The sequence below is a fragment of the Triticum aestivum genome, chromosome 7A (genome assembly GCF_018294505.1).
Source record: "Triticum aestivum cultivar Chinese Spring chromosome 7A, IWGSC CS RefSeq v2.1, whole genome shotgun sequence".
NCBI classification, from domain to species: domain Eukaryota; kingdom Viridiplantae; phylum Streptophyta; class Magnoliopsida; order Poales; family Poaceae; genus Triticum; species Triticum aestivum.
The window spans coordinates 71,480,854-71,500,615 of NC_057812.1; positions in this window are offsets into that span (position 1 = coordinate 71,480,854).

Below are 19,762 nucleotides of genomic sequence, written 5' to 3' on the forward strand. Positions count from 1 at the left end.
CATGACTGCAACAGTTGTTTCTTTTTGGTGTTTGCATCAAATTGCTTGTTTAAAGTTTATTATGTAGTTCATAAACAAAAGTTTGTCCTTTCTCAATTTAAGTTTTTAGTTGTACAACCAAGTTCCTTCTTCATACCATGTAAATTAAACTATACAGAGCAAGTGATCTTCTTTTGCACTGCATGTATGCTTCTGTTCTTCATCTGTAATCCAGTGGTGTGGTGAACCTACCCACTACATCACAATGTCATATTCTGCAATGTCTTAACTATGAACAATGTCATATCATTCTACTATTATTTAAACCATCTCTTTATTTGCCAATCTAAAATGGTATAAATTGACAACACACTAACCATTGATACTTATGAGTTCTTGATCTGTAATCTAGTGGTGTCGTGAAGCTGCCAACTCCTTCACAATGTCAGTTCCTGCCATGTCTTGGCCTGAACAATACCATATTGTGTTAATGCAATTTTAAACTGTGTCACTTTATTCGTCAGTAAGAAATGTGATGAATTGTCAGCACTGATACTTTTATGTGCAAAACCTGTCATCTCTCTGCTTGTTTATCTTTCAGAGTGAGGAAGATATAAGTGTTGAACAAGCGCAGTCTCATCATGTTGCTCAGCTGCTTGCGCTGCAGCTCCCCAGTAGGGCTAACCTTTCTTGAACTCTATTGAAGTGCTGTCGGTTTTGTATATTATTTTGTCGGCGTGTTTATTTGCACTGGTGGCGATCTTTGATGCCCAGTGCATGTAATCTGCTGTCTGCTTGTGCTCTATTATCATAGTGGCAAACTTTGATGCCCAGTGGAAGTAATATGCCGTAATTTCTTTATTGTATAGTCTAGGTTTTTTCTTATTCACGATGTTGCAGTTATTTTACTGTATATATATATCTTGTCTTTGCAGTAAACCGGCCAAACCATAAAATTACGGTACATAATCGGGCCGTCATGCAATCACGATGTAGGTTGGGCCTAAAATGTGTCGAACAGCTCACGGGCCGGCAGCAGCCCGAAATGAACCCCGGCCCATGATTGTGCAAATCAAATCATGGGCTTTTAACAGGCCAAAATTGTCTCGGTCCTTGTTTGGCCCAATCAGATATTGGCTGCGAGCAGGCCGGATGCAAACCGGGCCGTAGTTAGGCCCAACTATATGACGGGCTTTTAACAGGTCGAAATTAATATAGGGCCGAAATGTTAAATGGGCCTTTAACATGCCAAAACTAGTATCGGGCCGAATTACTAAGTGGGCCTTTAGCAAGTGGGCCCAAAAGCATAGTGTCCAGTTGACGGGCCGAATCTGATATGGGCCATAATTGAGCCCAAAGCCTCTTAAAGGGCCAAACCTGATCTGGGTCGTAATTTGGCCCAGAACGTGGTAGGCTTTTAACGGGTCGGATCTCATATGGGCCACTATTAGGCCCGGAGCGTGGCAGGCCATTAATGGACCGGGTCAAATATGGGCCGACATTTGGCCCAAAACATGGCAGCCAGTTAATGGGCCGGCCTACTAGGGTCCTCAAAATCTTGTGAGCCTATAGGTGGGCCGGCCCATTAATGTCGACGAAATCTCATGGGCCATTAGCTGGGCTGGCCCATTATGATCCACAAGAATCTTGTGGGCCTTTACCTGGGTCGGCCCATTATGGCACACAAAAATCTTGTGGGCCTTTACCTGGGCCGGCCCATTATGGCCCGCAAAATCTTGTGGGCCTTTAGCTGGGCCAGCCCATTATGGACCGCAAAATCTTGTGGGCCTTTAGCTGGGCCAGCCCATTATGGCCCACAAAATCTCGTGGGCCTTTAGCTGGGCCGGCCCATTATGGTCCGTAAAATCTTGTGGGCCTTCAGTTGGGCTGGCCCATTTAAACTTGATGGGCCGGTCCACGTGTCAACATATCATAGGTGCGTCTTGCCTATTGGATGAGTGACACATGTGCCAACGCAGACCTGACACATGTCTCCTCCAGCCAATGATGATTTTACACGTGGAAAATCCCCATTGGTCGGGGCTGTTAACGGGTTATCGTATCCAAAACCCGACCCGATAGCTTAACGGCTTTCCGTTACGGTGGATGCCACGTGTCGGTCACCCTTGACGAAAGCACTTCTGTGACGCACGATTTATCATCATGGAAGTGGACACTTCCGTGATGATAATTTTGGTAATGTCATGGAACACTTCTATGACAGCACAAGTATGACTATCTTGATTCTGTCATAAATTTGTCATAGATGTACATGCATGATAAAAAACGCGACCTACTGTGACAAACACGTATCATCACGGAATTGTATTTTTTTTGTAGTGAAGGGTTCTTGCCTGTGTTACAAGGTGTGAAGTTGAGTCAGACTCAATGCCCGACCACTGCAGAAGATAGAGAGAAAATGAAAGATGTTCCCTATGCTTCAGCCATAGGCTCTATCATGTATGCAATGTTGTGTACCAGACCTGATGTGTGTCTTGCTATTAGCCTAGCAGGGAGGTACCAAAGTAATCCAGTAGTGGATCACTAGATAGCGGTCAAGAACATCCTGAAATACCTGAAAAGGACTAAGGATATGTCTCTCATTTATGGAGGTGACAAAGAGCTAGTCGTAAATGGTTACGTCGATGCAAGATTTGACACTGATCCGGACGATTCTAAATCGCAAATCGGATACATGCTTACATTGAACGATGGAGCTGTCAGTTGGTGCAGTTCTAAACAAAGCGTCGTGGCGGGATCTATGTGTGAAGCGGAGTACATAGCCGCTTCAGAAGCAGCAAATGAAGGAGTCTGGATGAAGGAGTTCATATCCGATCTAGGTGTCATACCTAGTGCATCGGGTCCAATGAAAATCTTTTGTGACAATACTGGTGCAATTGCCTTGGCAAAAGAATCCAGATTTCATAAGAGGACCAAGCACATCAAGAGACGCTTCACGTCCATCCGGTACCAAGTCCAGGTGGGAGACATAGAGATTTGCAAGATACATACGGATCTGAATGTTGCAGACCCGTTGACTAAGCCTCTTCCACGAGCAAAACATGATCATCACCAAAACTCCATGGGTGTTAGAATCATTACTGTGTAATCTAGATTATTGACTCTAGTGCAAGTGGGAGACTGAAGGAAATATGCCCTAGAGGCAATAATAAAGTTATTATTTATTTCCTCATATCATGATAAATGTTTATTATTCATGCTAGAATTGTATTAACCGGAAACATAATACATGTGTGAATACATAGACAAACATAGTGTCACTAGTATGCCTCTACTTGACTAGCTCGTTAATCGAAGATGGTTGAGTTTCCTAGCCATAGACATGAGTTGTCATTTGATTAACGGGATCACATCACAAACAAGTCCCATCCCGTTAGATTGGCACTTGATCGTTTAGTATGTTGCAATTGCTTTCTTCATGACTTATACATGTTCCTATGACTATGAGATTATGCAACTCCCGTTTACCGGAGGAACACTTTGTGTGCTACCAAACGTCACAACGTAACTGGGTGATTATAAAGGTGCTCTACAGGTGTCTCCGAAGGTACTTGTTGAGTTGGCGTATCGAGATTAGGATTTGTCACTCCGATTGTCGGAGAGGTATCTCTGGGCCCTCTCGGTAATGCACATCACTATAAGCCTTGCAAGCAATGTGACTAATGAGTTAGTTGCGGGATGATGCATTACGGGACGAGTAAAGAGACTTGCCGGTAACGAGATTGAACTAGGCATTGAGATACCGACGATCGAATCTCGGGCAAGTAACATACCTATGGCAAAGGGAACAACGTATGTTGTTATGCGGTTTGACCGATAAAGATCTTCGTAGAATATGTAGGAGCCAATATGAGCATCATGGTTCCGCTATTGGTTATTGACCGAAGACGTGTCTCGGTCATGTCTACATAGTTCTCGAACCCGTAGGGTCCGCACGCTTAAAGTTTAGTGACGATCAGTATTATGAGTTTTTGTGTTTTGATGTACTGAAGGTAGTTCGGAGTCCCGGATATGATCACGGACATGACGACGAGTCTCGAAATGGTCAAGACGTAAAGATCGATATATTGGACGACTATATTCGGACACCGGAAGTGTTCCGAGTGGTTTCGGAGAAAACCGGAGTGCCAGGGGGTTACCGGAACCCCCCGGGGAATTAATTGGGCCTCATGGGCCTTAGTGGGAGAAGAGGAGGGGCGGCCAGGGCAGCCGCGCGCCCCCCTTTTTCCTTCTCCTCCTCTCTCCCTTCCTTCCCTCTCCTACTCCAACAAGGAAAAGGAGGAGTCCTACTCCCGGTGGGAGTAGGACTCCCCCCTTGGCGCGCCCTCCTCCTGGCCGGCCGCCTTCCCCCTTGCTCCTTTATATACGGGGCAGGGGGCACCTCTAGACACACAAGTTGATCTGTTGATCTATTCCAGCCGTGTGCGGTGCCCCCCTCCACCATATTCCACCTCGGTCATATCATAGCGTTGCTTAGGCGAAGCCCTGCATCGGTAGCAACATCATCACCGTCATCACGCCGTCATGCTGACGGAACTCTCCCATGAAGCTCTGCTGGATTGGAGTTCGCGGGACGTCATCGAGCTGAACGTGTGCTGAACTCGGAGGTGCCGTACGTTAGGTACTTGGATCGGTTGGATCGTGAAGATGTACGACTACATCAACTGCGTTGTGCTAACGCTTCCGCTTTCGGTCTACGAGGGTATGTGGACAACACTCTCCCCTCTCGTTGCTATGCATCACCATGATCCTGCGTGTGCGTAGGATTTTTTTGAAATTACTACGTTCCCCAACACTGTTATCATCAACGTTGGTCAAAAAATAACAATACCATATTTTAACTTTAAAACGCAAATATTTCTTTTGTCATAGCGGAAACTATCTGCATCTTATTTCACCCATAGAGGAAAACATTGCTAAAAACAATTCTTCCAATTAAATTTTCCCGTTGGTTCCAATTTAATTGGAAGATAAAACTTTTTCTTTGCAGCGGAAACTTTACAATATTCCATCCAGAAATAATTCTTAACTCTTTTACTCTCTAAGCAATTTTAACCGGTTTGTTCAAAATTGCATTAGAGAAGCAACAATTTAACCTTTTACTTTTGTTCTATTCACTTTTAAAAGAGCACTTTTATTTTTATTTGCAGCGGAAAAACATGAATAAAAAATTCATGAACCTTTTATTCTTTACATAAACTTTTCTGTCACTTTCTATTTTCTAAACAAATTTTCGTTTTATTAAATTTGATTAGAAAAGCTATATAAAATTTTTCCCAAAACTTGGACAAAAAACAGACAAAACTGCAGCCCAGCCGAGTTTCGGCCTGGTCCGCCTCACTTTCGGCCCATAAGGCCTAGCGCGGGTGAGGGTGGCTGCGGCCTGGTCCGTCTGACCAGAGGCCCGCCTTCTTTCGGCCCAAAGGCCCGGTAGCGATCTAGGGTTTACTCACGGCCGTTAGATCAGATCCGACGGTCCAGCGCACCGATCACTGGATCAAAACCTTCGCTCATTTCCCTCCTGCGCGCCACTCTCCTCCCTCTCTCTGTTCGTCTCCACAGCGGCGGCTCTGCCGGCCTGTCCGGCCGCGCCGCCTTTTCTTCTTAATCCCTCTTCTTTGACAGAGAGAGATAAGGGCGCGGCGGAAACATCTTCTACTCCTATCCCGCAAGGCCACCGACAAGTCTCTATCCAGTCGGCGACGGCATCGAGCGGCCACCGCTGCGCGCGAGCCTGCTCTTGTTCCCCTCCTCTCTTTCTCCATCTACCGCCCCTTTTCCAAAGAGAACAAGGCGTAGCTGCGCCCGCTCCTCCTCTGCCTCGCTTGAAGATGGCGATGGTGGAGCACTTGGTGGTGGCGCCGTTGCCATCCCCTTCGTCGGTTGCGCGTTCGCCTTGCAGTGAGCGCGTCACCATCGAACGGTTTGGCCGTGGTGCCCTTTGCCCCAGTCGGGGTGGAGTTCTTCTTCCCGAATCCTTGGCATGCTGATGCGATTTGGGATCGGGAGGAACGGCGCGGCCGTGCGGTGGCACTACTTTTCGGATTTATTCTCCCTCTTTTCTCTGTTAGGGTTAGGGTTCTTGAGGAGGGGGGATCTTTCTATCTCTGTTTTTCTTTGTAACGAAGATCCTATAACCAAACATGTCTGATACCATTGATAGATTGCTTTGGATCAGTTAGAGTTAGTAATCTACGGTGGAGTACCTTCTCTGTGACTCAAGGAACTCCCGGTGCCGACCTGATGGGGAACGTAGCAGAAATTCAAAATTTTCTACGCATCACCAAGATCAATCTATGGAGAAGTCTACCAACGAGGGAAGGAGAGTGCATCTACATACCCTTGTAGATCGCTACGCGGAAGCGTTCAAGAGAACGGGGTTGATGGAGTCGTACTCGTCGTGATCCAAATCACCGATGATCCTAGTGCCGAATGGACGGCACCTCCGTGTTCAACACACGTACAGCCCGGTGACGTCTCCTACGCCTTGATCCAGCAAGGGGACAAGGAGAGGTTGGGGAAGACTCCATCCAGCAGCAGCACGACGGCGTGGTGGTGGTGGAGGAGCGTGGTACTCCAGCAAGGCTTCGCCAAGCACCGCAAGAGACGAGGAGGGAGAGGGGTAGGGCTGCGCCAAGAAGGAGAGGAACTCATCTGTTGGCATCCCCAAGTCCTCAAGTATATATAGGGGAGAGGGAGGGGTGTGCCCCACCTAGGGTTCCACCCTAGGGGCGGCGGCCAGCCCCAATCCCATCTAGGGTGGCGGCCAAGTGGAGGGGGAGAGGGAGGCGCACCAGGCATGGGCCTTAAGGCCCATCTGCCCTTAGGGTTTGCCCCCTCTTCCCCTTAGGCGCATGGGCCTTGGTGGGGAGGCACCCCAGCCCACTTAGGGGCTGATACCTTCCCACTATTGGCCCATGTAGGCCTCCGGGGCTAGTGGCCCCACCTGGTGGACCCCCGAACCCCTCCGGTGGTCCCGGTACACTACCGGTGATGCCCGGAACACTTCTGGTGGCCAAAAACCATACTTCCTATATATTAATCTTTACCTCCGGACCATTTCGGAACTCCTCGTGACGTCCGAGATCTCATCCGGGACTCCGAGCAACATTCGGTAACCACGTATATCTATTCCCTGTAACCCTAGCGTCATCGAACCTTAAGTGTGTAGACCCTACGGGTTCGGGAGTCATGCAGACATGGCCGAGATAACTCTTCAACCAATAACCAATAGCGGGATTTGTATACCCATGTTGGCTCCCACATGTTCCACGATGATCTCATCGGATGAACCACGATGTCGAGGATTCAATCAATCCCGTATACAATTCCCTTTGTCTAGTGGTATGATACTTGCCCGAGATTCGATCGTCGGTATCCCGATACCTTGTTCAATCTCGTTACCGGCAAGTCTCTTTACTCGTTCTGTAACACATCATCCCGTGATCAACTCCTTGGTCACATTGTGCACATTATGATGATGTCCTACCGAGTGGGCCCAGAGATACCTCTCCGTTTACACGGAGTGACAAATCCCAGTCTCGATTCGTGCCAACCCAACAGACACTTTCGGAGATACCTGTAGTGTACCTTTATAGCCACCCAGTTACGTTGTGATGTTTGGCACGCCCAAAGTATTCCTACGGTATCCGGGAGTTGCACAATCTCATGGTCTAAGGAAATGATACTTGACATTAGAAAAGCTTTAGCATACGAACTACACGATCTTTGTGCTAGGCTTAGGATTGGGTCTTGTCCATGGCATCATTCTCCTAATGATGTGATCCCGTTATCAACGACATCCAATGTCCATGGTCAGGAAACTGTAACCATCTATTGATCAACGAGCCAGTCAACTAGAGGCTTACTAGGGACATGGTGTTGTCTATGTATCCACACATGTAACTGAGTTTCCTATCAATACAATTCTAGCATGGATAATAAGCGATTATCATGAATAAGGAAATATAATAATAACCAATTTATTATTGCCTCTAGGGCATATTTCCAACAGTCTCCCACTTGCACTAGAGTCAATAATCCAATTCACATCGATATGTGATTAACACTCAAGGTCACATCCCCATGTGACTAACACCCAAAGAGTTCTGGGTTTGATCATGTTATGCTTGTGAGAGAGGTTTCAGTCAACGGGTCTGCAGCATTCAGATCCGTATGTACTTCGCAAATTTCTATGTCATCTTGTAGATGCAACTACTATGCTACATTTGGAGCCATTTCAAATAACTGTTCTACTTGGAGCTATTCTAAATTGTTGCTCCATTATACGTATCCGATATCTCTACTCAGAGCTATCCGGATAGGTGTTAAGCTTGCATCGACATAACTCTTTACGTCGTACTCTTTATCACCTCCATAACTGAGAAACATATCCTTATTCCTCTAAGGATAATTTAGACCGCTATCTGGTGATCTACTCCTAGATCACCTTTGTACCCTCTTGCCAAATATGTGGCAAGGCACACATCAGGTGTGGTACTTAGCATGGCATACCGTATGGAGCCTATGACAAAAGCATAGGGGACGACCTTCGTCCTTCCTCTTTCTTCTACCGTGGTCGAGCTTTAAGTCTTAACTTCATACCTTACAACTCAGGCAAGAACTCCTTCTTTGACTGATCCATCTTGAACACCTTCAAGATCATGTCAAGGTATGTGCTCATTTGAAAGTACCATTAAGCGTTTTGATCTATCCATATAGATCTTATGCTCAATGTTCAAGTAGCTTAATCCAGGCTTTCCATTGAAAAACACTTTCCAAATAACCCTATATGCTTTCTAGAAATTCTACGTCATTTCTGATCAACAATATGTCAACAACATATACTCATCAGAAATTCTATAGTGCTCCCACTCACTTCTTTGGAAATACAAGTTTCTCATAAACTTTGTATACACCCAAAAACTTTGATCATCTCATCAAAGCATACATTGCAACTCCGAGATGCTTACTCCAGTCCTTAGAAGGATTGCTGGAGCTTTGCATACTTGTTAGCATCTTTCAGGATTGACAAAACCTTCCGGTTGTATCACATACAACCTTTCCTGAAGAAAATCGTCGAGGAAACAATGTTTTGGCATCTTGTCTGCAAGATTTCATAAATAATGCAGTAATCGCTAATATAATTCCAACAGACTCTTAACATCGCTACGAGTGAGAAAGTCTCATCGTAGTCAACTCCTTGAACTTGTCGGAAAACATCTTAACGACAAGTCGAGATTTCTTAATGGTGATACTTACCATCATTGTCCGTCTTCCTTTTTAAAATCCATATGTATCTAATAGCCTTACGACCATCAAGTAGTTATTCCAAAGTCTACACTTTGTTTTCATATATGGATCCTCTCTCAGATTATATGGCCTCGAGCCATTTTGGAATCCAGGCCCACCATCGCTTCTCCATAGCTCGTAGGTTCATTGTTGTCTAGCAACATGACTTCCAAGACAGGATTACGTACCACTCTGAATTAGTATGCATCCTTGTCATCCCATGAGGTTTGGTAGTGACTTGATCTGAAGTTTCATGATCACTATCATAAGCTTCCACTTCAATTGGTGTAGGTGCCATAGGAACAACTCCCTGTGCCCTGCCACACACTAGTTGAAGAGACGGTTCAATAACCTCATCAAGTCTCCACCATCCTCCCACTCAATTCTTTCGAGAGAAACTTTTCCTCGAGAAAGGACCCGATTCTAGAAACAATCCCTTATTGCTTTCGGATCTGAGACAGGAGGTATACCCAACTGTTTTGGGTGTCCTATGAAGATGCATTTATCCGCTTTGGGTTCTAGCTTATCAGCCTGAAACTTTTTCACATAAGCGTTGCAGCCCCAAACTTTTAAGAAATAACAGCTTAGGTTTCTCTAAACCATAGTTCACACGGTGTCATCTCATTGGAATTACGTGGTGCCCTATTTAAAGTGAATGTGGTTGTCTCTAATGCCTAACCCATAAACTATCGTGGTAGTTTGATAAGAGACATCATGGTATGCATCATATCCAATAGGGTGTAGTTATGATGTTCGGACACACCATCACACTATTGTGTTCCAGGCTGTATTGGTTGTGAAACAATTTCCACAATGTCTTAATTCTGTGCCAAACTCGTAATTCAGATATTCATCTCTACGATCATATCATAGACATTTTATCCTCTTGTCACGACGATGTTCAACTTCACTCTGAAATTACTTGAACCTTTCAATAATTCAGACTTATGTTTCATCAAGTAAATATACTCAGTATCTACTCAAATCATCTGTGAAGTAAGAACATAGCGATATCCACTACATGCCTCAGCACTCATTGGACTGCGCACATCAAGATGTATTACTTCCAACAAGTTGCTTTCTTGTTCCATTTTACTGAAAACGAGGCCTTCAGTCATCTTGCCCATGTGGTATGATTTGCATGTCTCAAGTGATTCAAAATCAAGTGAGTCCAAATGATCCATCTGTATAGAGTTTCTTCATGCATATCTACCAACAAACATGGTTCGCATGTCTCAATCCTTTCAAAAATGAGTGAGTCCAAAGATCCATCAACATGGAGCTTCTTCATGCGTTTTATACCAATATGACTCAAATTGCAGTGCCACATTTGTGTGGTATTATCATTACTATCTTATACCTTTGGCATGAAAATGTGTATCACTACGATCGGGATGGTATTATTCAAATAAACAAAGTAACCATTATTCTCCTTAAATGAATAACCGTATCGCGATATACATAATCCAATCATGTCTATGCTCAACACAAACACCAAATAACAATTATTTAGGTTTTAATACCAATCTCGATGGTAGAGGGAGCGTACGATATTTGATCAACCTTGGAAATACTTCCAACACATATCGTCATCTCACCTTTTAGCTAGTCTCCATTTATTCCGTAGCCTTTTGTTTCGAGTTACTAACACTTAGCAACCGAACCGGTATCTAATACCCTGGTGCTACTAGGAGTACTAGTAAAGTACACATTATAATGCATATCCAATATACTTCTGTCGACCTTGCCAGCCTTCTCATCTACCTAGTATCTAGGGTGGTTTTGCTTCAGTGACTGTTCCCCTTATTACAGAAGCACTTAGTCTCGGGCTTGGGTTCAACTTTGGGTTTCTTCACTAGAATAGCAACTGATTTGTTGTTCCATGAAGTATCCCTTTCTTGCCCTTGCCCTTCTTGAAACTAGTGGTTTTACTGACCATCAACGATTGATGCTCCCTTTTGATTTCTACTTTCGCGGTGTCGCGAATAGATCAAGGATCATATCTATCCCTGATATGTTATAGTTCATCACGAAGCTCTAGTAGCTTGGTGGTAGTGACTTTGGAGAACCATCACTATTTCATCTGGAAGATCAACTCCCACTCGATTCAAGCGATTGTTGTACTCAGACAATCTGAGCACAAGCTCAAGATTGAGCTTTTCTCCCTTATTATGCAGGCTAAGAAAATCGTGGAGGTCTTATACCTCTTGACGTGGGCACGAGCCTGAAATCCCAATTTCAGTCCTTGGAACATCTCATATGTTCTGCGATGTTTCAAAAACGTCTTTGGTGCCTCAATTCTAAACCATTTAGCATTACGCACTGAACTATCATGTAGTCATCAAAACGTGTATGTCAGATGTTCGCAACATCCACAGACGACGTTCGAGGTTCAGCATACTGAGCAGTGCATTAAGGACATAAGCCTTCTACTGTCTGCATAAATGCTACTATCAACTTTCAACTAATTTTTCTCTAGGAACATATCTAAACAGTAGAACTGAAGCGCGAGCTACGACATAATTTGCGAAGACCTTTTGACTATGTTCAGGATAATTAAGTTCATCTTATGAACTCCCACTCAGATAGACATCCCTCTAGTCATCTAAGTGATACATGATCCGAATCAACTAGGCCGTGTCCGATCATCACGTGAGACGGTAGTCATCATCGGTGAACATCTCATGTTGATCGCATCTTCTATACGACTCATGTTTGACCTTTCGGTCCTCCGTGTTCCGAGGCCATGTCTGTACATGCTAGGCTCGTCAAGTTAACCTAAGTGTTTCGCATGTGTTCTGAGGCCATGTCTGTACATGCTAGGCTCGTCAACACCCGTTGTATTCGAACGTAAGAATCTATCACAACCGATCATCACGTGGTGCTTCGAAATGACGAACTTTTGCAACGGTGCACAGTTAGGGAGAACACTTCTCTTGAAATTTTAGTGAGGGATCATCTTATTTAAGCTACCGTTGTTCTAAGCAAATAAGATGCATAAACATGATAAACATCACATGCAATCAAATAGTGACATGATATGGCCAATTTCATATTGCTCCTTTTGATCTCCATCTTCGGGGCTCCATGATCATCATCGTCACCGGAATGACACCATGATCTCCATCATCATGATCTCCATCATTGTGTCTCCATGAAGTTGTCTCGCCAACTTATTACTTCTACTACTATGGCTACCAGTTAGCAATAAAGTAAAGTAATTACATGGCGTTGTTCAATGACACGCAGGTCATACAATAAATAAAGACAACTCCTATGGCTCCCGCCTGTTGTCATACTCATCGACATGCAAGTCGTGATTCCTATTACAAGAACATGATCAATCTCATACATCACATATCATTCATCACATTCTTCTTGGCCATATCACATCACATAGCATACCCTGCAAAAACAAGTTAGACGTCCTCTAATTGTTGTTTGCATGCTTTACGTGGCTGCTATGGGTTTCTAGCAAGAACGTTTCTTACCTATGCAAAAACCACAATGTGATATGCCAATTGCTATTTACCCTTCATAAGGACCCTTTTCATCGAATCCGATCCGACTAAAGTGGGAGAGACAGACACCCGCTAGCCACCTTATGCAACTAGTGCATGTCAGTCGGTGGAACCAGTCTCACGTAAGAGTACGTGTAAGGTCGGTCCGGGCCGCTTCATCCCACAGTGCCGCCGAATCAAGATTGGACTAGTAACGGTAAGCATATTGAACAAAATCAACGCCCACAACTACTTTGTGTTCTACTCGTGCATAGAAACTACGCATAGACCTAGCTCATGATGCCACTGATGGGGAACGTAGCAGAAATTCAAAATTTTCTACGCATCACCAAGATCAATCTATGAGGAAGTCTACCAACGAGGAAAGGAGAGTGCATCTACATACCCTTGTAGATCGCTACGTGGAAGCGTTCAAGAGAACGGGGTTGATGGAGTCGTACTCGTTGTGATCCAAATCACCGATGATCCTAGTGCCGAATGGACGGCACCTCCGTGTTCAACACACGTACAGCCCGGTGATGTCTCCTACACCTTGATCCAGCAAGGGGAGAAGGAGAGGTTGGGGAAGACTCCATCCAGCAGCAGCACGACGGCGTGGTGGTGGTGGAGGAGCGTGGTACTCCGGCAGGGCTTCGTCAAGCACCGCAAGAGACGAGGAGGGAGAGGGGTAGGGCTGCGCCAAGAAGGAGAGGAACTCATCTGTTGGCAGCCCCAAGTCCTCAAGTATATATAGGGGAGAGGGAGGGGTGCGCCCCACCTAGGGTTCCACCCTAGGGGCGGCGGCCAGCCCCAATCCCATCTAGGGTGGCGGCCAAGTGGAGGGGGAGAGGGAGGCGCACCAGGCATGGGCCTTAAGGCCCATCTGCCCTTAGGGTTTGCCCCCTCTTCCCCTTAGGCGCATGGGCCTTGGTGGGGAGGCGCCCCAGCCCACTTAGGGGCTGATACCTTCCCACTATTGGCCCATGTAGGCCTCCGGGGCTGGTGGCCCCACCTGGTGGACCCCCGGACCCCTCCGGTGGTCCCGGTACACTACCGGTGATGCCCGGAACACTTCCGATGGCCAAAAACCATACTTCCTATATATTAATATTTACCTCCGGACCATTCCGGAACTCCTCGTGACGTCCGGGATCTCATCCGGGACTCCGAACAACATTCGGTAACCACGTATATCTATTCCCTATAACCCTAGCGTCATCGAACCTTAAGTGTGTAGACCCTACGGGTTCGGGAGTCATGCAGACATGGCCGAGATAACTCTCCGGCCAATAACCAACAGCGGGATCTGGATACCCATGTTGGCTCCCACATGTTCCACGATGATCTCATCGGATGAACCATGATGTCGAGGATTCAATCAATCATGTATACAATTCCCTTTGTCTAGTGGTACGATACTTGCCCGAGATTCAATCGTCGGTATCCCGATACCTTGTTCAACCTCGTTACCGGCAAGTCTCTTTACTCGTTCCATAAAATATCATCCCGTGATCAACTCCTTGGTCACATTGTGCACATTATGATGATGTCCTACCGAGTGGGCCAAAGATACCTCTCCATTTACACGGAGTGACAAATCCCAGTCTCTATTCGTGCCAACCCAACAGACACTTTCGGAGATACCTGTAGTGCACCTTTATAGCCACCCAGTTACGTTGTGACGTTTGGCACACCCAAAGTATTCCTACGGTATCCGAGAGTTGCACAATCTCATGGTCTAAGGGACATGGTGTTGTCTATGTATCCACACATGTAACTGAGTTTCCTATCAATACAATTCTAGCATGGATAATAAACGATTATCATGAACAAGGAAATATAATAATAACCAATTTATTATTGCCTCTAGGGCATATTTCCAACACGGCCATGGTGATGGTGGGGAGCTCGGCGTAGAGGTTGACGGTGAAGTGGCTGGTGGCGCTTCCCATCGCTTTAGCGCCTCCCTCTCGATCGGACTAGGGTTAGGAGTGGGGAACAGCGGCGGCGGCGAACCTCATACCTTGTGCCGTGGTCCCCACCTCCTCTATATGGCACTGCGCGATAGGGGCCCATCAGCCTTGCTTGGGCTAGACGCCCCTGATCAGGGCATGGGTCAAGGGTCCAATGGGCCGTTGGGCCCATTAGGGAAGAGAACAATCTAACATTCCCCCCCCCTTGATCTCATCATATACTTTTAACTTTATACTTTGAAATAACTCTTTTCAAAGTATTCGTTCCATCACAGATTTGCATTAGAACATGTCTCATCATCAGGGATCCCCGATAGAATCAACACCTACAACACACTCCTCTGTTTTGAAATAGATTCTTTAACCTTGGGCCCTTTTATTGTCTGGAAATCTTAGACTATGCCATAAAACCCATGTCGACTGTGTGTTCTCCGAACACATTGGGCGGTAAGCCTTTAATAAGCAGATCTGCAAAACACTTGTCTGTTGCTTTTATGCTTCAAGCACTTCTACATAATTCCGTACTTTCTCCTTTACAACGCATAACTCTGTGTCAGTGTGTTTGGCATCAACACTTGACTCGTTGTCATAGGAGCAAAAACTTAAAATGGTTATCGATGTTGTCAACCATTATCAACTCTGGGTATAGGTCTTCTTAACCACTTTGCCTGTCCCTCAGCCTCATATCAAGCTATAACATGTTTTTGCATCACATTGATGATAATTATTTCATTCTTTGGAGCTTTTCCACACAAAAACTCGAAGTTTGAAAGATGGCGACAATTGTGGATTTTGCTATACATTTCACAAGTCATGTCTTTGTACTCACAATCTTTTGGGAGCACTTATTTCTTTCAGCATGAGGCCGATATCTTTGACTCCATAGTGATCTATATATGGACTGGACATTGCCAAAACAACCCGGATATGTGAACTGTGTAATATATTGAGCTTCCAACAGCTGAAGCATATGGCACCATATCCATTTTCAATCTTTTCTCATCAACTTTTGGAACACCAAAGTTTCCAGTTCCATTACCCTTGACTATAAAAACAAGTGTAGGTTTTCTCCCATGCATACTTTAGAGACCTTTCTTAGCATGTCCATTTGACATTCCTAATACCCCCTTTTTATTCTTTTCTTGGTGAATCTCGATAATTATAACGAGAGACACTCTACCGAGAACACTCTTTCGAACTTTGAGGACAAGAACTTCTTTTCTCCTCCTGCAGTAGATTGACATGACCACTATCAAGTAGGACAACATCCACATGCACATGATTAGAATGAATTCCCTATTCTATAACTTTGCATAAATACAATTGTCCTCTCATTTTCTTTAACCCAAAATAACATCTGATTCTTCTAACTTTAAATGCCACTGTCTAGAGACTTGCTCTAGTCCATAAAAGACTTCTTGAAGCAGTATCCCTTGTGTTCTTTACTTTCATCTGATGTAACTCAGATCATGATGTCGATCATGATGTGCCACTAACACTCATTGTAATTTATTCATTCTCTTTGCACAAAAACTTTCGATTTAAGTCGTGTTTTACACCTTTACATATTTCCTTTGGAGTCACATTGGCCTTGTAGACCCTGTATAGCCTACTATTTTGGCTCCATTGGAAATTACTTATGAGTCCCAAACATCGCCGGGATTCACCAATTTTATTTCATCTCACATAGTCTCTTATCATTTAGACAAACAGACACTTCTCAAAGCTCGATTGAGCACTTTAAATGAGGTGGGATCAACCTCCATTTGAATTTCACTAACATAGACTTTATAGTAATCGGAAGTATCTAATTTTCTCATTCCTTGAGATCATCTGTGTCTCAGGTACTAGCACTTCTTTCATATGGGGTTGTTGTTGATCTGTCATTGCCAAGAGGCAAATTAATTCTATAGTCTTTCATTTCAAGAGGCAATAGATTTTACAGGGACCTGTATCACAAGATCCATGTTTACTCATTCATCCTTTATAGAGCTGACAACAGGTGTTGTATAGATCATACAACATGCTCCCCCAGATTACTCCATCTTCACTAAAAAATGGCGTAGCTTTAAACTTTATTATTTGGGTTTATTCTGTTAAAACTTTCTTCTTTATGCCACTTTAAGAACCATCTTAGTATTCCTTATTCTGCTTTTGGAACTGTAAAAGATCCAGGAATACAGCTATTTCTTTTCTTTAGGGGTATTATGATAACCGTCGTACTCCCCCAGGCGATCACATTATCTAAAGTATAGGGGAGTTTCAGCATTCTTAATTTATCTCATATTTCTTTCTCCCCCTCGAAATGTGGCAAGAACCTTTCTGCCACAATTTTGAAAAACCATTCATAACTCTTGTGAATTGAGGAAACTTCGATTATCTACTTCATTTATCTGATTACTTCATACGAAATGAAGTTATCTATTAACTGGTATGTGAGTACTTTTTCCTCATTCCATTTCAGAAACTCAACAGAGTTCTTTATCATTAGTACTTTTGCAAGTCACACTTGAATATCATTCTTATCTTTAGGTTCGTTTGTAACTTTTATTCTCTTTGGATTTATTGAGTGCTTAATGACCGTTACACATAAGGTGTACGGTCGATACTAGGAAAGCATAATAGCTACTCCATCCTTCCCTCCGAGAGTGAGACACATTAAAAGCACATGAGTCATCATATCTTTCTCCTGTCATACAGGATAAGTCCTTTGCATAAATTTCTCCCTCCATACGGGATTTTTGACATAATATTATGTCAACTTTACCCCATTACGCAGGTATTTTTCCAGACTTTTTCCGCCATGCGGGTTTTATCATAATCATCTTTTCCCACCATGCGGGTAATTCCCTGTAAGAGACATAAATGCCAGAATTGGCTCTTTTGACTGCATATTCAATCATCAAATTTAGGAATAAACCCGAATGCTCTTTGACACACATGCGTGATCCGACGTTGGTCAAATTAAACACGCATGTTGCTTGTTTCATCTCAAATCATGTTAACTGAAACATCTTCTTCATAGAGAGTACATGAAAGACATTCGTCAACCAAGACTTCTCAATGGTCTATCTCTTTTCTTTTGAAGCCATTCTTTAGAGAGAACATACTCCCTCACGTTATGACCTTTCCTGGTCATCTTTCGGGTCACAAGTACCCAACCATTCTCTTTAACAAATGAAAGCATGAAAAACTTTTAGTCTTCTGAGAAGAATTAGCAAATAATCAACAAGAATGAGCATAAAAAATAACCCCATGTTGGTCTGGTTAAAAAATATGCACATTAAACTTTTAAAATTTTCTTTTATATTCTAAATCACCGTTGGGCAGAATTAGAATAAAACATCATCCTTCTACATAATTCCATATCACCGTTGGGCGGAAAATGGAAATAATGCATATAACTCATAAACAATGTGTATGTCTATTAGACAAATTTGCTAAGAAATAATCATTATCATCAACTTTATTGCAGCGGGAACAAAAAATATACATTTCTCTAGTCCAAGAGCATTTCTTGATCTTTATATGTTCTCTAAAAATTGATCACTTTGATACAAAATTTGTCAGAGATTTAAGCTTTGAACATAAGACTCATAGAATTATAATACTATTATCATCAGCGTTGGTCAGAAAATAACGATACCATATTTTAACTTTAAAACACAAATCTTTCTTTTGTCATAGCGGAAACTATCTGCATCTTATTTCACCCACAGGGGAAAACATTGCTAAGAACAATTCTTTCAATTAAATTTTCCCATTGGTTCCAATTTAATTGGAGGATAAAACTTTTTCTTTCCAGCGGAAACTTTACAATATTCCATCCAGAAACAATTCTGTACTCTTTTACTCTCTAAGCAATATTAACCGGTTTGTTCAAAATTGCATTAGAGAAGCAACAATTTAATCTTTTACTTTAGTTCTATTCACTTTTAAAAGAGCACTTTTATTTTTATTTGCAGCGGAAAAACATGAATAAAAAATTCATGAACATTTTATTCTTTATAGAAAATTTTCTGTCACTTTCTATTTTCTAAACAAATTTTCGTTTTATTAAATTTGATTAGAAAAACTATATAAAAATTTGCCCAAAACTTGGACAGAAAACAGACAAAACTGCAGCCGAGCCGAGCCTCGGCCTGGTCCGCCTCACTTTCGGCCCATAAGGCCTAGCGCAGGTGAGGGTGGCTGCGGCCTGGCCCGTCTGACCAGAGGCCCGCCTTCTGTCGGCCCAAAGGTCCGGTAGCGATCTAGGGTTTACTTGCGGCCGTCTGATCAGATCCGACGGTCCAGCGCGCCGATCGCTGGATCAAAACCAGCTAGCGACGCGGCCACCGGCGAAAACCTTCGCTCATTTCCCGCCTGCGCACCGCTCTCCTCCCTCTCTCTGTTCGTCTCCATAGCGGCGGCTCCGCCGGCCGGTTCGGTCGCGCCGGCCGCCGGCGACGGCGTCAATGGCCACCGCGCCGCATTTTCTTCTTAACCTCTGTTCGTTGACAGAGAGAGAGAGAGAGATAAGGGCGCGGCGGAGCTATCTTATGCTCCTGTCCCGCAAGGCCACCGGCGAGTCTCTGTCCTGCCGTCGGCGATGGCATCGAGCGGCCACCGCTGCGCACGTGCCTGCTCTTGTTCCCCCCTCTCTTTCTCCATCCACCGCCCCCTTTTCCAGAGAGAACAAGGCGCAGCTGCGCCCGCTCCTCCTCTGCCTCGCTTGAAGACGGCGATGGTGGAGCACTTGGTGGTGGCGCCGTTGCCATCCCCTTCACCGGCTGCGCGTTCGCCTTGCAGTGAGTGCGTCGCCGTCGAACGGTTTGGCCGCGGTGCCCTTAGCCTCGGTCGGGGTGGAGTTCTTCTTCCCGAATCCTCGGCATGCCGATGCGATTCGGGACCGAGAGGAACGGTGCGGCGGCGCTACTTTTCGGATTTCTTTTCCCTCTTTTCTCTGTTAGGGTTAGGGTTCTTGAGGAGGGGGGATCTTTCTATCTCTGTTTTTCT